Below are 20,209 nucleotides of genomic sequence, written 5' to 3'. Positions count from 1 at the left end.
ACTAAAATTATATGATGGATTCTCACTAGTATATTTTGATTCACACATACTAGGGTCATTATAATTGTAGGGACTTTAGGCTCTGTGATAATTTTCAAAGAAGAATAAAGATAAATTTCTCGATTTCTCTTAACTGTACTGTGTGATAAAGTTAAAATTATAATAAAAAATAGAGAAATAAATCATATGTATATTTTAAATTATTGTTTTACATATGTGTTTTTAGAAAAATTCACTTTTCATTAGATCAATTTGTTTCTATTACAACTTTTTATTTGAATGCAAGATAAATTATGTGCTATTTTATAATTTATTTAGTTCTGAAATATGGCAGCAAGAAGCAATGGAAAATTTCTTAAACTTGAACCCTGGTTTGCCTGGTTTTTCCATTGACTGAAAAATGTGACCTTGAAAATCACTCCAATTTTATTACCAAAGCACTTCAAATTTAAATGAGTATTTTATCATTTTATACCTAAATTTCATTTTGTGACAAAATCATATGATTAAGTGTGATATTATTCTGTAAGTGAGTTAATTCTTTATGAGCTAAAATTAAACATGTAGCATTTTCTAAATAGCTTATTAGTGGCCAGTTGTAAACATCATAGAGTGAACAGTTCATTTTCCAAAATAGAGTGTAATTTTGCCACCAACTCCCAAAAGTTAACTTTACATTATGAATTGGCCAATTTCAGGAAAATTTAGAATGATAAAATGTGGACACATGTAAGTAAATGCAAAAAGGATACCTGTTAAAACTACTCCAGGAATTGGGGGAGGGAGGGATGAAGGAGAATGGTTGAGGAGCTGAATTCATGGATGATATTTTTGATACATTGTAAGAATCTGTGGAAATGCTACTTTGTACCCCCCATCACAACAATAAAGGAAAAAAAAAGAACTGATAATACAGAAGGGACTATACACTAATATATACTTCAATGTGTGTAGAGGCACAGCACCAGGTACATAAAGCCATTAGGATAATGGATGCCATCATTGGTAATATTTTGACTCCTATAATTCTAAATTTATCATGCAACATGTAGAAATTCATGATCTTTCAATCTTTCCTCGGGATCCTTCAATATCTAATGGGTGGCCTTAGTCCTAGGGCTAATCAACTTAGAATCTTGAACAAAAACTGTATAATTACAACTGTTAATGAAGTATAACATTACTTTTATCTTCTAACAAACGAGAAACAAAATCATTTTCTACTGGTTTATTTACTTATTTGCAGTGTTAGGGATTATGTCCAGGGCCTCCAGTAATACTCTGAAAGGAGTGACTTCTGAGTATAACCAATGATGAAAAATTTCTAAGATATGATTTCTTAAAAGTTACATGTCACAAAACATAGATTTCATATTTTCTTGTTAATTTTATTCATATAATCTCTAAATTAATAATTAGAAAACACGGTTTGTTTCTTTGATTTTTAGGTTTCAAATATAACTCAAAGGTAGGCTGATTACATTCCTGATACATTCTATCCAGCTTTGAGATGTCTTTTACTATATAAATATTAGGGATCTCTTTACCAGGTACAGGGAAAATGGCTTCAATCCCATATTTCTGCTCATGTAACTTGTTTCCTTTCTGTATTGTACTGACTCTAATGTGAGTCCTCCTGACTTTTCTCTTATTTTGTACGGTAATCGTGAGCACAAGGCTAATGTATGTAGCAGAATATTACTGAAGATTTGAAGGTATGGGGGATGGCTTCAGCAAGACTAACAAAGAAATATTGGGCTACTCTGTATCCTGATTTCTCCTCACACTCTGTAGTCTCTGAAAAGGTTAATCAGGTCTTCCCCTCTTCCTCATACCTATCCTTTTCCTTCTTATTGATAGGACTGTCCATGATTCCTGCACTCTGCCTTGCTCACATTACTGCAGATGGTCCAGATTTATCATAAGAATTGACAGAGATAAAGGAAATAACAAAATAGTCCCTGGTAGCTTGTCAACCAGGCCTCACAAAGAAAGACAATATCGTTTGGGAAACGCTGGCAGCTCAAATGGGCAAGCCCTCAGGACCTAGTCCCACTGAGCAAACTGGAGAAGCAGCCACACTGGCACTCAGCTACTCTCAAGGGCCCTTGTCGCAGGCTTGTTCATCTCCTGGTCTGATACCAGCTAAGCTCTGCCTGCTTTCTTCTCTAGTTAATCTCAGTTTGTAACCCCATAACAGTGTGGTCCAATATTTGCAGGGACATGCGGAACATTTTTCTTTTACAGTCGAATTGTTTTTCAAGGCTACTTAACAGGTATTTTCCCCCTCATGTCTAGCATTTTGTGCACATTTGGATGTACTCTGATACTGGGTTTGTTCAGTGACACACTCATATAATACAAAATATTGCAATATATGTAAAAGCTTTTGAGTGTTTGGCTTCAGTGGCAGTGGCTGAGACATTATTTAGTGTTTTACAGGTCTTCTTCCTGTGTAATTATTCAATCATATGTGAGCTTAACATTTTTAGATTCTTTCAGACTCTTCACTCTGAAAGTACTAACTCTATGTGTGTGACACTTTTTCATTCTTAAATAATTTTAAATTTTAATTACTTCGTAAGTACAAACAAACTAGATTTTTATATAAGTTTACTAAGTACATAATCTGCTCAGGACACATTTATTCCTCTTTCAATGTCATTTTCATAAGTATGTTTTTTAGGTCATCGTCTTTGGGAAGCTAGTTTTCTATATATAAGTTGGTGTTAGAAAATAAAAATGAACTAAAAATTTAAAATAAAGATTTATAAGCAAAATCTCACAAATGATTCTCACAAATGAAATAAGAAAAATTACAAGGTTAAGGACATGCATTTATATCATAACATGCGTAAGTATAAATACTTATATATATAAGGACATGCATCATATAACATACATAAGACTCAAAATAGAGCATTTAGGAAACTTTAAATGAAAAATTTAGTAAATGTGAATACATCACTATAAACTTTTTAGTCAACCACCAGGCATGATGGCACAAATCTGTGATGATACCATTTAGGAGGCTGCGACAGGAGGATTTGAGTTTTTGGGGTTTTTTTGTCTTTTTTTATTGTTTTATTATTCATATGTGCATACAATGCTTGGGTCATTTCTCCCCCCTGCTTCCACCTCCTCCCTTACCACCCACTCCGCCCCCTCCCTCTCCCCCCGACCCCCTCAATACCTGTCAGGAACTATTTTGCCCTTATCTCTAATTTTGTTGAAGAGAGAGTATATGCAATAATAGGAAGGAACAAGAGTTTTTGCTGGTTGAGATAAGGATAGCCAAACAGGGAGTTGACTCACATTAATTTCCTGTGCATGTGTGTTACTTTCTAGGTTAATTCTTTTTGATCTAATCTTTTCTCTAGTTCCTGGTCCCCTCTTCCTATTGGCCTCAGTTGCTTTTAAGGTATCTGCTTAAGTTTCTCTGCATTAAGGGCAACAAATGCTAGCTAATTTTTTAGGTGTCTTACCTATCCTCACCCCTACCTTGTGTGCTCTCACTTTTATCATGTGCTCAAAGTCCAATACCCTTGCTGTGTTTGCCCTTGATCTAATGTCCGCATATGAGGGAGAACATACAATTTTTGGTCTTTTGGGCCAGGCTAACCTCACTCAGAATGATGTTCTCCAATTCATCCATTTACCAGCGAATGATAACATTTCATTCTTCTTCACGGGTGCATAGAATTCCATTGTGTATAGATACCACATTTTCTTAATCCATTCGTCAGTGGTGGGCATCTTGGCTGTTTCCATAACTTGGCTATTGTGAATAGTGCTGCAATAAACAAGAGTGTGCAGGTGCCCCTGGAGTAACCTGTGTCACACACTTTTGGGTATATCCCCAAGAGTGGTATTGCTGGATCAAATGGTAGATCAATGTTTAGCTTTTTAAGTAGCCTCCAAATTTTTTTCCAGAGTAGTTGTACTAGTTTACATTCCCACCTACAGTGTAAGAGGGTTCCCTTTTCCCCGCATCCTCACCAACACCTGTTGCTGGTGGTATTGCTAATGATGGCTATTTTCACAGGGGTGAGGTGGAATCTTAGAGATGGTGAGCATTCTTTCATGTGTTTTTTGCCCACTTGAATTTCTTCTTTTGAGAAAGTTCTGTTTAGTTCACTTGCCCATTTCTTTATTGGTTCATTAGTTTTGGGAGAATTTAGTTTTTTAAGTTCCCTATATATTCTGGTTATCAGTCCTTTGTCTGATGTGTAGCTGGCAAATATTTTCTCCCACTCTGTGGGTGTTCTCTTCAGTTTAGAGACCATGTCTTTTGTTGTGCAGAAGCTTTTTAGTTTTATGAGGTCCCATTTGTCTATGCTATCTCTTAATTGCTGTGCTGCTGGGGTTTTGCTGAGAAAACCTACTAACTCCAGAGTAGTTCCTACTCTTTCCTGTATCAACTTTAGAGTTTGTGGTCTGATATTAAGATCCTTGATCCATTTGGAGTTAATCTTGGTATAGGGTGATATACATGGATCTAGTTTCAGTTTTTTGCAGACTGCTAACCAGTTTTCCCAGCAGTTTTTGTTGAGGAGGCTGTCTTTTCTCCATCGTATATTTTTAGCACCTTTATCAAAGACAAGTTGTTTATAGCCGTGTGGCTTCGTGTTTGGATCCTCTATTCTGTTCCACTGGTCTTCATGTCTGTGTTTCTGCCAGTACCAGGCTGTTTTTATTGTTATTGCTTTGTAATATAGTTTGATGTTGGGTATCGTGATACCTCGAGCATTGTTCTTTTGACTGAGTATTGCCTTGGCTATTCGTGGCTTCCTGTGTTTCCATATAAATCTAATGGTAGATTATTCAATCTCTTTAATGAATGTCATTGGAATTTGATGGGAATTACATTAAACGTAGATTACTTTTGGGAGTATAGACATTTTTACTATGTTGATTCTACCAATCCATGAGCATGGGAGATCTCTCCACTTTCTATAGTCTTCCTCAATCTCTTTCTTCAGAAGTGTATAGTTTTCCTTGTAGAGGTCATTCACATCTTTTGTTAGGTTTATACCTAGGTATTTGATTTTTTTTTGAGGCTATTGTAAATGGAATTGTTTTCATACATTCATTTTCAGTGTGCTCATTGTTAGTGTATAGAAATGCTAATGATTTTTCTATGTTGATTTTATATCCTGCTACCTTGCTATAGCTATTGATGATGTCTAGAAGCTTCTGAGTAGAGTTTTTTTGGGTCTTTAAGGTATAGGATCATGTCGTCTGCAAATAGAGGTATTTTGAGTTTCTTTACCTATTTGTATTCCTTTTATTCCTTCTTCTTGCTTAACTGCTCTGGCTAGGAATTCCAGGACTATGTTGAATAGGAGTGGAGATAGTGGGCATCCTTGTCTGGTTCCTGATTTTAGAGGGAATGATTTCAGTGTTTCTCCATTAAGAATAATGCTGGCTATAGGTTTGTCATATATAGCTTTTATAATGTTGAGGTACTTTCCTTCTATTCCTAGTTTTCTTAGAGCTTTTATCATGGAATGGTGTTGGAGCTTATCAATGGCTTTTTCTGCATCTATTGAGATGATCAAGTGGTTTTTGTCTTTGCTTCTGTTAATGTGGTTTATTACATTTATTGATTTTCGTATGTTGAACCACCCCTGCATTCCTGGGATGAAGCCTACTTGGTCATGGTGAATAATCTTTTTGATGTGTTGTTGAATTCGGTTTGCCATTATTTTGTTGAGGATTTTTGCATCAATGTTCATTAAGGAGATTGGCCTATAGTTCTCCTTTTTGGAGGTGTCTTTGCCTGGTTTTGGGATAAGTTTAATACTGGCTTCATAAAAGGTATTTGGCAGTTTTCCTTCCCTTTCTATTTTGTGGAACTGTTTAAGTAGTGTTGGTACCAGTTCTTCTTTAAAGGTCTGATAGAATTCAGCAGAGAATCCATCAGGTCCTGGACTTTTCTTTTTGGGGAGACTCTTAATTGCTGCTTCAATTTCATTTTGTGTTACAGATCTATTCAGGTGATTAATTTCCTCTTGGTTCAGTTTTGGATGATCATATGTATCTAGAAATCTGTCCATTTCTTTAAAATTTTCAAATTTATTTGAATATAGGTTCTCAAAGTAGTCTCTGATGATTTCCTGGACTTCCATGGTGTTTGTTGTTATCTCTCCTTTTGCATTTCTGATTCTACTAATTTGAGTTTTTTCTCTCCTCATTTTAGTCAGGTTTGCCAGGGGTCTATCAATCTTGTTTATTTTTTCAAAGAACCAACTTTTTGTTTCATTAATTCTTTGTATGGTTTTTTTGGTTTCTATTTCATTGATTTCAGCTCTTATTTTTATTATTTCTCTCCTTCTATTTGTTTTGGGATTTGCTTGTTCTTGTTTTTCTAGGAGTTTGAGATGTATCATTAGGTCATTGATTTGGGATCTTTCAGTCTTTTTAATATATGCACTCACAGCTATAAACTTTCTTCTCAGGACTGCCTTTGCTGTGTCCCATAGGTTCTGGTAGGTTGCGTTTTCATTTTCATTGACTTCCAGGAACTTTTTAATTTCCTCTTTTATTTCATCAATGATCCATTGTTCATTAAGTAGTGAGTTATTTAGTTTCCAGCTGTTTGCATGTTTTTTGTCTTTACTTTTATTGTTGAGTTCTACTTTTACTGCATTGTGATCAGATAGTATGCACGGTATAGTTTCTATTCTCTTATATTTGCTGAGGCTTGCTTTGTGCCTTAGGATATGATCTATTTTGGAGAAAGTTCCATGGGCTGCTGAGAAGAGTGTATATTATGTAGAAGTTAGATGAAATGTTCTGTAGACATCAACTAGGTCCATTTGATCTATTGTATATTTTAGATCTGGGATATCTTTATTGATTCTTTTGTTTGGATGACCTATCTATTGATGATAACGGGGTGTTAAAGTCTCCCACAACCATTGTGTTGGCGTTAATATATGCTCTTAAGTCTTTCAGGGTATGTTTGATAAAATTAGGTGTGTTGACATTGGGTGCATACAGATTGATGATTATTATTTCCTTTTGGTCTATTTCCCCTTTTATTAGTATGGAATGTCCTTCTTTATCTAGTTTGATCAATGTAGGTTTGAAGTCTACTTTGTCAGAGATAAGTATTGCTACTCCTGCTTGTTTTTGGGGGCCATTGGCTTGGTAAATCTTCTTCCAACCTTTCATCCTAAGCCTATGCTTATTTCTGTTGATGAGATGGGTCTCCTGTAAGCAACAAGTTGTTGGATCTTCCTTTTTAATCAATTTTGTCAAATGGTGCCTGTTGATGGGTGAATTAAGTCCGTTAACATTAAGTGTTAGTACTGATAGGTATGTGGTGATTCCTGTCATTTAGTTGTCTTAGTTGTTTGAAGGTTTAATTATGTGTACCTAAGTTGAGGTTATTCTGTAATCTCTTGCTTTTTCTTTTCCTGTGGTTTGGTGTTGCCTGTCTTTTCATGGTTAAATTGGATTTCACTTTCTGTGTGCAGAATCCCTTGAAGAATCTTTTGTAGTGGTGGCTTTGTGGTCACATATTGTTTTAGTTTCTGCTTATCATGGAAGACTTTTATTGCTCCATCTATTTTGAATGATAGTTTTGCTGGGTAGAGTATCCTGGGGTTGAAGTTATTTTCATTCAGTGCCCGGAAGTTCTCACCCCATGCTCTTCTTGCTTTTAATGTTTCTGTTGAGAAGTCTGCTGTGATTTTGATGGGTTTACCTTTGTATGTTACTTGTTTTTTCTCTCTTACAGCCTTCAATATTCTTTCCCTAGTTTCTGAACTTGTTGTTTTAATGATGATATGTCATGGGGTAGTTCTATTTTAATCTGGTCTGTTTGGTGTCCTGGAGGTCTCTTGCATCTGTATGGGAATATCTTTCTCTAGATTTGGGAAATTTTCCATTATTATTTTGTTGAATATATTACGCATTGCCTTCGCTTGCACCTCTTCTCCTTCTTTGATGCCCATGATTCTCAAGTTTGGTCTTTTGATGGAGTTGGTGAGTTCTTGCATTTTCTTTTCACAGGTCTTGAGTTGTTTAATTAATACTTTTTCAGTTTTTCCTTTAATTACCATTTCATCTTCAAGTTCTGAGATTCTGTCTTCTGTTTGTTCTATTCTGCTGGATTGGCCCTCCATTTTGTTTTGCAGTTCTGTTTCGTTTTTTTTTTTTTTTTTTCCTGAGGTTTTCCATATCCTGGCTGGTTTCCTCTTTAATGTTGTCTATTTTTGTCCTGAGTTCATTTATCTGTTTATTAATTGTGTTCTCTGTTTCACTTTGGTGTTTATACAGTGCTTCTATGGTTTCCTTTATTTCTTCTTTTGCTTCTTCAAATTCTCTATTTTTGTTATCTTGGAATTTCTTGAGTGTCTCCTGTTCATTTTGGTTGACCATATCCAGTATCATCTCTATAAAATTCTCATTGAGTACCCCTAGTATGTCTTCTTTTAAATTATTCTTGAGGGCTTCATTGGGTTCTTCAGTATAGTTTATCTTCATTTTGTTGGAGTCTGGATCTGTTTTCTTCATTCCTCTCCAGTTCCTGTACTAATTTTTTGCTGTCAGGAAACTGGTTTCCCTTTTTTTTCTGTCTTCCCATCATTGTCCTTGGTGTTGTTACTGTTCCTGTACTGTGTGCAATTAAGTATTTTCTAGCTTGTAATAATAACAATGGTAATATTTAGAATGGATAGGTGAGAGGAGATGGAAAGCAAGATTTTAAAGAAAAGGGAAAAACAAACAGAGGTAGGAAAAAACAAAACAAGGAATCAAACAAGAGAGTTTCAAAGGTATAAACAGGGAGCATTAGTGTACTAATCGACAGTAAGCTGAACAGGCCTTAGAGAGACAGAGAGAGGATTGAAAATAAAAAATAAAAAGAATAAAAATAAGAATAAGAATAAAAAATATGCAAATGAAAGTAATATATATATATAAATAAAATAAAACAAAATGAAAAATAGAAAATAAAAATTTAAAAAATTAAAAAATCCTCCAAGTTCAAATGCAATGAAGTTTCAGTCTTAATAATTTTGGTGTCCGTCTCAGTCTCCAGTTCTGGAGATGGTGCCTCAGATGTTGTTCTGTAGTTGTCTCATCAAAGGGGATGCATAAAGTAGAACAAAATTGCACACACAAAAAAATATAAAAAACAAAAAAAACCTACAATGTGTCCCAAGTTCAAATGCAATACAGTTTCAGTAAGTTTTTCCAGCATGCAGGTGTAGTTGTTGTTTTCTCAACAAAGGTAAGGAGAGAGAAAAAAAAAAAGTCTGGAGACAGTTCTGTGAATGGTATCTGCAGCTGTGGCTTGCCTGCCCACTGCTGTCAGTGTGCTGTTGCTGGAGGCGTTATTTATGCAGATCTCAGGGGTGAGCATAGCACTCACCTGGCCCTGAAGGCTCCTGTGTGAGAGCCTCTGCTACAAGCTTTCCCCTTTCCAAGCACACTGGGGGAGGTGACACTGCACCCACTTTCTCGGGCCTGCGTGTTTGTTTACAGTTCACATGGGAAGTGGGTCTTCCCCCCTCTCCTGTGGAGTTTTCCTCCCACTGCTACTTTTACAAGCTTTCTCACTTGTGATTACTGGGTGGTGCTGCTGCTCCTGCCAGCCACCATGTTTGTTTACAGCTCACGTGGGAAGTGGTCTTCCCTCCTCTCCTGTGGAGTTTTCCTCCCTCCAGCACTCTCACAAACTTTCCTACTACCTGGTGCTGGGCGTGCGCCCCCGCTCCCGCCAGAGCCTCTCTGGCCTGCCCGGCTTGTTTATTTACAGTCCTGGGAAGGATTCCCTTCCCCCAATCTTTGGTGCTCACTGCGCCCCACCCTCTTTCCCATGTGTCTTTATTGTTCTTATTACTCATTACTCAGTTTCTCTTTTTTCCCCTGGTGGAGGTCAGTCTGTCCAGAGGACTATGCTGCTCTGGCCCAGGGTTGTCTCTGGGAGTACCACGGTACCACTAAGCTCACATTGTCCACATCTTTCCAAGTCGTCTGGGCACAGGCAACTGGTGGCCCAGGGGCCCTCCTGATTTCTCCGTTTAACGTGAAGTGGAGATTCTCTGTGCCAGGTGGAGGTGTGTAGGGGTCAAAGTTTTGCCTCCTCTCAGTGGTTTTGCCTGCAAGGTGTGTCTCTAGCGTCTCTCCAAAATTTTACTATAGGAGGCATGCTTTCTGCTTCCTCCCTCTAGCTACCATCTTGGAATATCCTCCTCAGGATTTGAGTTTAAGGCCAGACTGGGCTCACAGCTAAACATTATCTCAAAACCAACCAACAAAAGAAGTTGTCTGTAAACCAAACTACTTAGAGCAATTTAAGTAATAATGATTTAGCTAAATAAAAAGGGCATACAAATTTGGCAGTGTGGCTCAAATGTTAAGAGTACCTTCCTAGCAAGCGTGAGGCCCTGAGTTCAAACTCTAGTGCTACCAAAAAAAAAAAAAAAAGGGCATACAGAAAAAAAAACAACACCCTATTGATTAGAATTCTCATCTAACTTGAAAATGTTGGTGGTTCACTGAGAATAAAGCATCTTTCCAGAGAATTACAGGAATCCTACCTCTGTCTATGCAAAGTCATCACAGGAACATTATCATGCCATGAGTGGTGGGCAGCCTCATGTAGTAGAATTCAGGATGAACAGAAGGAAAATCTATAATAAGATTGTTTTAATTTATAAGTATCAAATTATTATAATTTTGTAGTGATTTATTTAGTAAATTAGAAGGTAGTTCACAGTCATATTTTGAAATTAAAAATTAAAGGCACAAATTGAAGAAATATTTGTATTTCTAGCAACCTTGGAGCCCAGGAATGGAATCCTCATGGCTCAGCAATGAGTACAAGTTTGAGACACTCATCTCTAGGTAAACTTTATTAGATCAAGGTTGTCTTCCTCAAGGGCCTTCTAATTAGGGAGAGAGACCATTCTTTGAAATCAGAGATATTAATGAATCAATATGGTTAGAGAGATTTCTACTTAAAATCATGTCTATGCCATAATTTTAAGAGCTTTTAGAAAACAGTAGTGCTTTTCACGTCCCTAACAGTTTTTTCTATCTGTAGTAAAAGACAATAGTTTACAAAATGAAATCTCTATTTTTCTCTGACCTCCTCTTTCCTGTTCAAAATCAGGTAAAATTCTAAGAAGAATTAACTGGTAAAAGCTCAATTGTTAAGTCTCTTCTTGTTTTAGCATAAAGATAGAGATTATTTGACACTGAAACTAAAGTATATTCTTCAAAGAAACACTGAGAAAGGAAAGGAAGCAAATTTACTTGGGAATGTGGTTCAAAACATTGCCAACTGCATATGGTGATCATATGCTAAATTCCTCTGTACTGTGAAAAATCACTTGCGATTGATCATGGATAGTTTGGAAATGTTTCCTGAATTCCTGAGTTGTTCTTGGAAACTCACTTTGTTACAGATTGCTTGCTCTTCTGCCCTGATCTTATGCTTCCCATGATATAGTTACTAAAGAAGTACCTTAATTTACCTGGCTATAGCACAGCATTTTAATAGCCAGCGTGAAAGAGACTGTCCTGGCCTGGTCCTTCTGCTGAATGTGTGTCTCATATCAGAGGGAAAAGTACTTCATATATTTTGTGATGTGTACCTCATTGTCACATGTAAAGATTCATTCCTTCAACTTGATTCTTTAAAAATCAGGATCATACTTTGTCTCCTTACTTCTTTGTTTCCTGGAATTCTTAAACACCTCTAGAAGGAAATTGGGTCACTTGTTAGATTTACTTGAAGAGCCTTAGGGATCCATTTTTCACAGAAGTCTATTGGGTCTCCCTCTTCTACCCCTTTAGGCAGTCCAGTAATTCTGATATTGTAGTTCAAGACAGTACTTAACAACTATTCCCTCTCTCTAATTGTTCTGTCTAGCTCTCATTTTGTAAGACCATTTTACCTTAGATCAAATATCTGGGATATTTATAATTATTCAGTGCTCTACATTTTCTGGATTGGGGTCAAGTCTTAATGCTTGTTAATTTTAATTTCAAAAAGAAGAGAAAAGGAAACAAACACAAAAACCAAAAACAGCATAATGTCACAGATTTCATAGGCAATGTGTTTTTTTTTCCTCTTGAAAGGTTTGTTCTTTTCTAAAGAAGCTTCCTTGAAAATACTTGACAAAGGTGTGTTTCTGTCCTTGCCTCTCATGATGTGAAATTATTCTCTCACCAAATAGTTTCCTTGAGTTTTGGTTCTAGGAATACTTCTACAGAATAAATTATTTATTTTTCATTTGGCTTTAAGTCTTTTAAGTGCTATAATCTGCTAGAAATATTTAGGGTTTCATTAATGCAGTGTAACAGCTATTTACTTTGTCTTTCTCCATTTTTTCTCCTCCTTCAAGTCCATTTGCAATTTTGAGATAAACGGTCATAAAAGTCAGTTTTCTAAACTAGTTTGATTATTTTTGCTTAAAGAATGCATGCAATGATCTATTTTGAAGGATATATAATTTTATATTAATTTACTTATTTCAAAATAAGGTTATTTTACCTGATTATATCAATGTGCTTTAATTACTTGGACAGAACTTTCATCAGATTTTTGAATCACTATGGATTAAAATATCATTCCACAACCAAACAGAAACATGTTCCCAATCACTTTCTTGAATTATTGTTATGTAGCTTGAGGCATGTATTAAAATCACTGAATAATTGCAATCAGATTATTATAATCAAGGACAGGAACAGTAATTACAGGTTACAGTCACTTTAAGCTGCCCTGGAAGTCCTATATTCTGATCATATGCATATTAAAAGTTTATGTTAGTGATAAAATTAATGAACAGGACTGTAAGCACTTGTCAGTAGAAAAGATGTTACATCTTTTGCTGTATAGGGAGTTGTTTTCACACGAAGGACAATTGTGTATCTACATTATTTTTTATCTTTCCTGTTACATTAGAGAAAAATAAATAAAATCCAGTTTTCACAGTCCAATAATGGTTGTTTTAATATACAGTTTTGATAAATTTGCCATGTTTCCTTGACAGTTAGTATTTTGAGTTCACTATTCATTTTATCAGTTTAAAAATACAAAGAAAACTGTGTGAGTCTTGCATATAGGAAAAAATTGTGTTTTCAATGAACAATAATTTTGTAGGTCCTTAGTTGAAAATCCAATCAAAGAAAGGTATAGAAAAATAAAACATACAGTTTTTTTCAAATTATACAATTTTGTTTTGACAAGTAATTAAATTAAAAATGTATTCTATGTTTGCTGACGTAGTTTATTAAGACTGATATGAATGTTGTGTTTATATTTTGATTAAAAGATCAACCCTTTTTAACTTTAATAATCTTGTTCTTTGATTCAAGCAGTGACTATGGCATGTGATATGAATTGTATTTTTATAGTCAGGATCTAAAATTAGAACCTGAAACCAAAAGAAGCCATCGAGCCCTAGGGGTCCAATCATAGGGAAATGGCTCCTGCACTCATGTGCCAGCCACTGAATCATTTTATTACACTTTCTAATTCATAGTGGAAATGGGGGCAAGAGTGAACACACAACCACAGAATAGAAGTAGAAATATATAGCATTTGATTGGGCAGAGAAGTTAGAAAGGGAAGATGTGAAAAGGTTAAATGTGTAAGGTAACTTCCAGGGAATTTCACTAAGATTTCTTATCCAGATGTATTGTGGAGGATAACTGTTCAACACAAAATGAGAATAAATAGGAAGTGACGTTTTCATGGACATGATAGGCCCTCGGATGAAGAGATAAATTATGTGCCAGGTTCACAGACTCTCTACAGCCACCATGACAGACAACATAAGCCAGATAAAAGGCCAACCAAACACCCAGATGCTGTTGCTGGAAAATTACATACTGGAGCTCAGCATCTGGGTCTCACAGCTGCCAAGTTCACCCCATGGGTGCCCATGGTACTTGGCTCAGATACCGGGCCAGACAGGAGGGGGGTAGGCACCATGGAACAAGCTGATCACCACAGTGAACAAGAAGAAGATAGACAGCCAAGTGTATAATAAAATAGCGTGAACATGCCAATATGGTTTCAAATGCACAAGACTACACTTTTGTGTTTGAACCATTATACATGCATACACCATTTCCTCTTTGGTGTAGAGATGATTTAACAGTCATTAATGGTGGGCCTGTGTTTACACTCTAAGTGAAGGATGTCAGTCATAAAATAAATTATACTCATAACTAGACAATGGATTGCTATGCTCTACCTTTACATCTAGTTAAAAATACCTAAGAGAATAGCTAAGCAGAATGAGGAGAGGCATTTTGTATAAGAGCCTATATCAATAGAGCAAAAATGTATCAAATCAATATATAAAACAGCATGTAAAATCAAAGATGGCAACAGGGTAATGAAGTGAGTATTGCAGCCTCCTCTGGTTTCACCTCAGGATTCTAAAACCCCATCAATTTATAGCAAACAGGCATTTCATTGTAGAATGTGTCCCTAGGAATCTGCAGTGATAGAAAGGTATGATGAGAGGATATGATGAAACTCTTCTTCCCAGGCATATGAAGCTTGCTTTGCAGACTTTACTTAATTTTCAAGGAAAGTAAAAAAGTGACTATATTTCCAATCTGTATGTTTGATTTCATAATATGATCATCTTTCTTCTTTGACTTTGTGCTTTATTTTATAGCTTCATAAATGTGTTTATTTTAATACTATTTCTGGCCCCCAAAAATGTATATTTTGATCCATCCATACATAGGTCAGTGGTAGAATAGGACACTATCTCATGAACTATAGATTTTTAAATATTTATTCCATACCTAAAGATAAGTAAAAACATGAACAATGAAGCAGTAATACTGTATTTGATATTTAACTAGGGAAATGTATCCATTAAACTTTAATCATATTGGCATTTTTACACATTATCACTTCATTGCAATCTTCTGAAGCTTACTTTTCAAAATTATTGTGTAGCTCTTTACATTTTTATTTTAAAACATATTTCAATGATTGCTTTTAAACATTAATGTCTCTGATTTTCAAAACTACTTTTTAAAAATATTTATATGATTATATCTAAAAACTGGAAAATAAATATGAGTTGCTGACAACATATGGTATTCATAAATTCATATGCAACTTACATAGTGAGAGGGCCCTGTCCTATGTCATTATTCTTGTGTTATTGAATATCCAATATTGTCCTGGTTTTCATGTTGCTATATCTGACAGTGCATCATATAAAGTGAAAATTAGGAATTTAACAGCCAAACAAATTTGGATTAAGGTGAATTATAGTATGTGCTGGCTGTGTGGCCATGACCAAAAGTTTTCTTCTTCATTGTGCTTTTGTACAACACTGTATATTTATTTTTAAGGTCTTTGAAATGAACAACACTGTGAAAAATGCATCTCCTATACAGACGTTTTTGAGGCTGCTGTTAAATTGTGTACCACTTTCTTTGTGGGAATGCTGAGGAGAAAAATAATCCCAAATAATTCCAGGAACATAAATAGTTGTATATTCCTGAGTAATTTGTATTTTATCTTACAGAGAATGATGCAGCTAAGTTTCTCTTTGTTTGTTTTGTTGGTATTGTTAAAATGCACAGGGCTAACTTGGGTACACATTTCAAATAGATATGTAATGTACCATTCAATTAATTTTGGAGCAATCAGATTTCCTTCTCATATATCTAGTCATATTTCTTTTTATCTCATTTTTAATGTGCTTTATTTTACAGATTCCATTAAATCAAACTAATTTCTTGATTCCAAAAACTTAAATACCTATAAAATGACTGATAACTTCACTAATTATTATATCTATAGTAAAAAGCTATTTTCCCCTATCTCTATGTAACTATTGTGCTACAGAGACTTATTTTGTGTGTGTTCATGTGGATGTGTGCGGGTGCACCCCCCAAGAGGTGTGACTCAACCAATCAATTAAGGAAACTAAAAATAGGCTAAACAAAGGCTCAGTGTGATGTGAAAATGTATCATTTGTCTAGGAGTGTAGTTGTTCAATATTGCCTGTCAATCTGTATAGGAGGAAGAGAAAATTAGCTGTAAATGAAACCTTAGCTAATACATAAACTGTGAAACAGTTTCAGTAGTTTTCTCAGCAGCAAGAAACAAGTATATTCTGCAAAATGTCTTCTCAGAGTGCCTTAGAAGTTCCAACAATTTTCCCTAAATACAGATAACAGAGAGACTTCTCAGAGACAACAGCAATTTTTTTCATTTAATCTGCAAATAATAGTCATACTTATGCCCTTTTGCTGAAACAGTAAAATAATTTTTTCCTGCACTTCACCAGAAAACACATTCTCAATCTCCAGCTTTTCTTTCAAAAAATGATAATAGCAATACTTTACATTTTAAGAATACTATTATTTTCCTTTTTAGAGCTTTCTTCCAAAGAGCTCAAAGCATTGCAAAGTGCTCTTAAAAAAGTTATATTCATGTTTCTCTTCCTTTGATCCCTGTGATGAAATGCAACCACCTCTATGTTGAAATACAGCCACTGCTTATGACAGTGAATAACAATTCTGAATAGTTCACAACGAATAACATACCCAATTAAAACTGTAAAGGGGTCTCAGAAACACAGACTTTAATTAGAGAAACTGGAAGGTAGCCAAGCAAAAGAGTACCGTGAAAAGTGGTCATGACCTCATTTTAGCACTCTGTCTTATTCAGAAGAGCACAGCTAGAGTACCCCATTGCATCAGGCTGACTTGGGGCACTGAGTGATTCAGCACTGAATAAATGGGAAGAATGTCACATACTTAATCATCATCTGCATTTATCAAAACAGTCAAGGACTTTCCTTGGCAAACCTCCTCCATCAGCTAACAACGCTGCACATGTCTGTTCATGGGTCACAGGTAAACACTAAATCTACCTTTCAGAACTTTTGGAGGAGATAACATTTGTGTTATCAAATACAAATGATACACAAATTATGCATAACATTGTATAATCAAAGACCAAAATGTTTTCAATATAAATGTGCAAAGATCACTAATAAGTTTGGAAAGTTTTAAAAGACATTTAAAAAAAAAATGTCAGAAGCCAAATCTTGCTAATTCTTTAGCTCTATCATGATTAATTTCATGACTATAGAAGGTAAAGCAGTAAATGGATAAAAAAAATTTAAGAAAAACAATAACAAAGAGGGACTTCATGTTGCACCACATTAAAAAAATTCATATTATTTTCTTTTCTCAATATATACACAGTCTAATATAAATACTAAATTTCCTGTTTTGAGAGTTTTATTATTTTATTTTTATTTTTGATGGGATTAGGGCTTTGAACTCAGGGCTTCATGCTTGCAAAGTAGGCACTCCCTTGCTTGTGCCATTCCTCCAAGTCTATTTTACTCTGGTTATTTTGAAGATAGAGTCTCACAAACTATTTGCCAGGTTGGCCTTGAACCGTAACCCTCCCAATCTCAGCCTCCCAAGTAGCTAAGATTACAGGCATGAGCCACTGCAGCCCAGCTTATTTATTTTCTTGTGTGTGTTTTGAAACAGGATCTTCCTATATATCACAGGTTGGTTTCACACTCACTGTGTATCCTATGTGGTGTAGAACTCACATCAACTGATTGACCTGTCTCAGCTTCTCAAGTGTCAGGATTATAGGTATGTATCGTCCTACCCAGCTGGGTTTTTTGACAGGATACATGGATTTGGGGCCTGTTTTCATGTGGAAATTGCTATGAAATAATCCATTTTTATATTTTTTTTCTTCCTTGCTTCCACAGCATAGATCCCGAAAACACATTTATAGAATATTTTCAGCAGGTCATTGGAAGCATTTCCAGTTGCCCCCTAATTACTTCTCTATTTCTCTACTCAACTCTGCTGTTACAATGGAAGAATAGACTGGCAATATCAATGGTTTAAATTCATTCTCTGTTACCCAAATATGTGACAGCATTAAAGTATGCCATGGCTCATTGACTAAATCTTTGTTTTCATTATGCAAAAGTGGCCTGAAATTTATACTTATTCTTTAAGAAAAACAAGTTTGGCATTACTGGCAGGACTGAACAATGTGATGTCTTACAGGAAGTTCTCTGCTCCCAGGCATGGATTTTTTTACTTCTTGCCTAAGAAGTACAGGTGTAGGTATCTGGGGGAAGCTGAAAAACTTGTCCACCTCACGGCCTTTCTAGACTACAAGGCTGGCATGACTCACATTGTACAGGAAGTAGATAGGTCAGTACCCAAGGTGAAGAAGAAGAAAACTTATGGAGGCTAGAACCATTCATAGTGGTTGTCTACATTATGGGCCATGTGGAAGCCCCTCAAGACCACTAGACATTGAAGACCATCTTTGCTGAACATATTATCAATGAGTGCAAAAGGGACTTCTTTAACAACAGACACAAATCTAAGAAGTTATTTACCAAATACTGCAAGAAATCCAGGATGACATGGGTATGAAAGAGCTGGAGTAGGACTTCAGCAGCATGAAGAAGTACTGCCAGGTCATCAGCATTATCACCCACACCCGGATGTCATACCTCCACTCTATCAGATGAAGGCTCACCTGACGGAGATCTAGGTGAATGAAGCACTGTGGCTGAGAAATTAAACTGAGTTGCAGAAAGACTGGAGATGCAGGTACCTGTGAACCAGGTGTTCAAGGAAGACAATATGATTGATATGATTTGGATAACCAAGGGCAAAGGCCACAAAGAAGTCACCACTTACTGGTACACCAAGAAGCTGCTCTGTAAGGCCCAAGAAGGATTGCAAAGATTGCTTATATTTGAGCATGACATCATGTGTGTGGTCTCTGTGGCACAAGTTGGGCAAAGAGCTGTTGTTACTGCGCTGAGATCAACAGAGATCCAAAAGATTGGCCAGGATCATGAAAGATGACAAACTGATCAATAAATAAATCTCCATTGTTATGACTTATCTGACAAGAGCATAAACCCACTGGGTAGCTTTGTCCCTTATGGTGAAGTGACCAATGGCTTTGTCATGCTGAAATGCTGTGTGTGGTAAGAACCAAGAAGTAGGTGCTTAACTCTACAAGTCTTTGCAAGTACAGATCAAGCTCTGGAGAAGATTGACCTTAAATTCATTGATGCCACATCTAAGGTAGTCCATGGTTGCTTCAAGATTATGGTGGGGAAGAAAGCATTCATGAGACCACTAAGAAAACTGGAATGCCAAGGAAGAGGTCACTTAATACCAGGAAGCACATTGAGCAGCTGGTGTGATCTCAATGAAAGTATCTTGCAAGTGGAAAAAAAAGAAAAAAGTTTGAAATATGGGCACTCCTGTAATCCTAGCACTCAGAAGACTGAGGCAAGATTATAAATGTGAGGCCAGCTTGAGCTACAGGGTAAAACCCTGTAGCCTCAAAAAACCAAAGCAAAGAGAGAAAATGAAAACAGTGTGTCTGAAAGTAACAGTACTATTAATTCTATATGATTGACTTTATTGAAAGATACATATTTTCATTTCACTGCAACATTCATTTTCCCATCTCATAACAGGACAGCTTCTCTGGGTTCAGCAGATACCAGTTTCACAAAGGATTGTGTATATAGCCAAGGCATGGCCAATATCAAGTTCTCTGCTTCCCTTTGAAAGACATGCTTTGAGGATATGATCTGAGGATTGTTAGCAGCCATAGTCTCTGCAATACAACAAGTATTCAAAAGGTGAGAAGATGTAGAAAAAGAGGCAGTGTATGGACACTAGGAAGTACCCAAATCTGGGTCATAGAGAGGGCTAATACCTACAGTTCTGCGTGATTGGTTTTTCAGGTCAATAGATCCTTCCTTTGTGATGATTTGATTCATGTTATGTGAAACCAAAGAGAATGGACTCAAATATTGTCTATGTACTATGAATGAACACAGCTCAGGATGCAGAATACAGCAATGTTACAGGACTGGGCAGTGTTGACCTTGCCCTCAAGAAGATGTCATTCTCAAGGGAGATAGAAGATAAGCAAACAAATAAGCAAATGAATAGTTAATGAAAAATGAGATACATTCAAAAGAAAATGACATAGTGGTTGTTAATGATAAAAAAGGGAATAATTTTGGAATAAATAATCAGGGATGCTCTTATTAGCAGACATCATGTAGGCCTCCGCAAAATAGATGTTGCACAAAGTTAAAGTAACTTATATGTTAGGAGAAAACATATTTATTAGGGTGCCATTGAAAAGGGATAGAATGGTGGGCAGCTA

At 35.9% G+C, this 20,209-nt stretch overlaps 1 pseudogene; it reads left to right on the top strand.

Moving 5' to 3' along the window:
- The first annotated feature begins 18,049 nt into the window (after positions 1 to 18,049).
- Positions 18,050 to 19,786, top strand: LOC141424301 (large ribosomal subunit protein uL3 pseudogene; annotated as a pseudogene).
- The last annotated feature ends 423 nt before the right edge of the window (positions 19,787 to 20,209 follow it).

Source organism: Castor canadensis, chromosome 6, assembly GCF_047511655.1.
Source record: "Castor canadensis chromosome 6, mCasCan1.hap1v2, whole genome shotgun sequence".
In the NCBI taxonomy this organism is placed as follows: Eukaryota; Metazoa; Chordata; class Mammalia; order Rodentia; family Castoridae; genus Castor; species Castor canadensis.
Note: the sequence above shows the minus strand (reverse complement) of the source record. Positions and strands in the feature narration are given on the sequence as shown.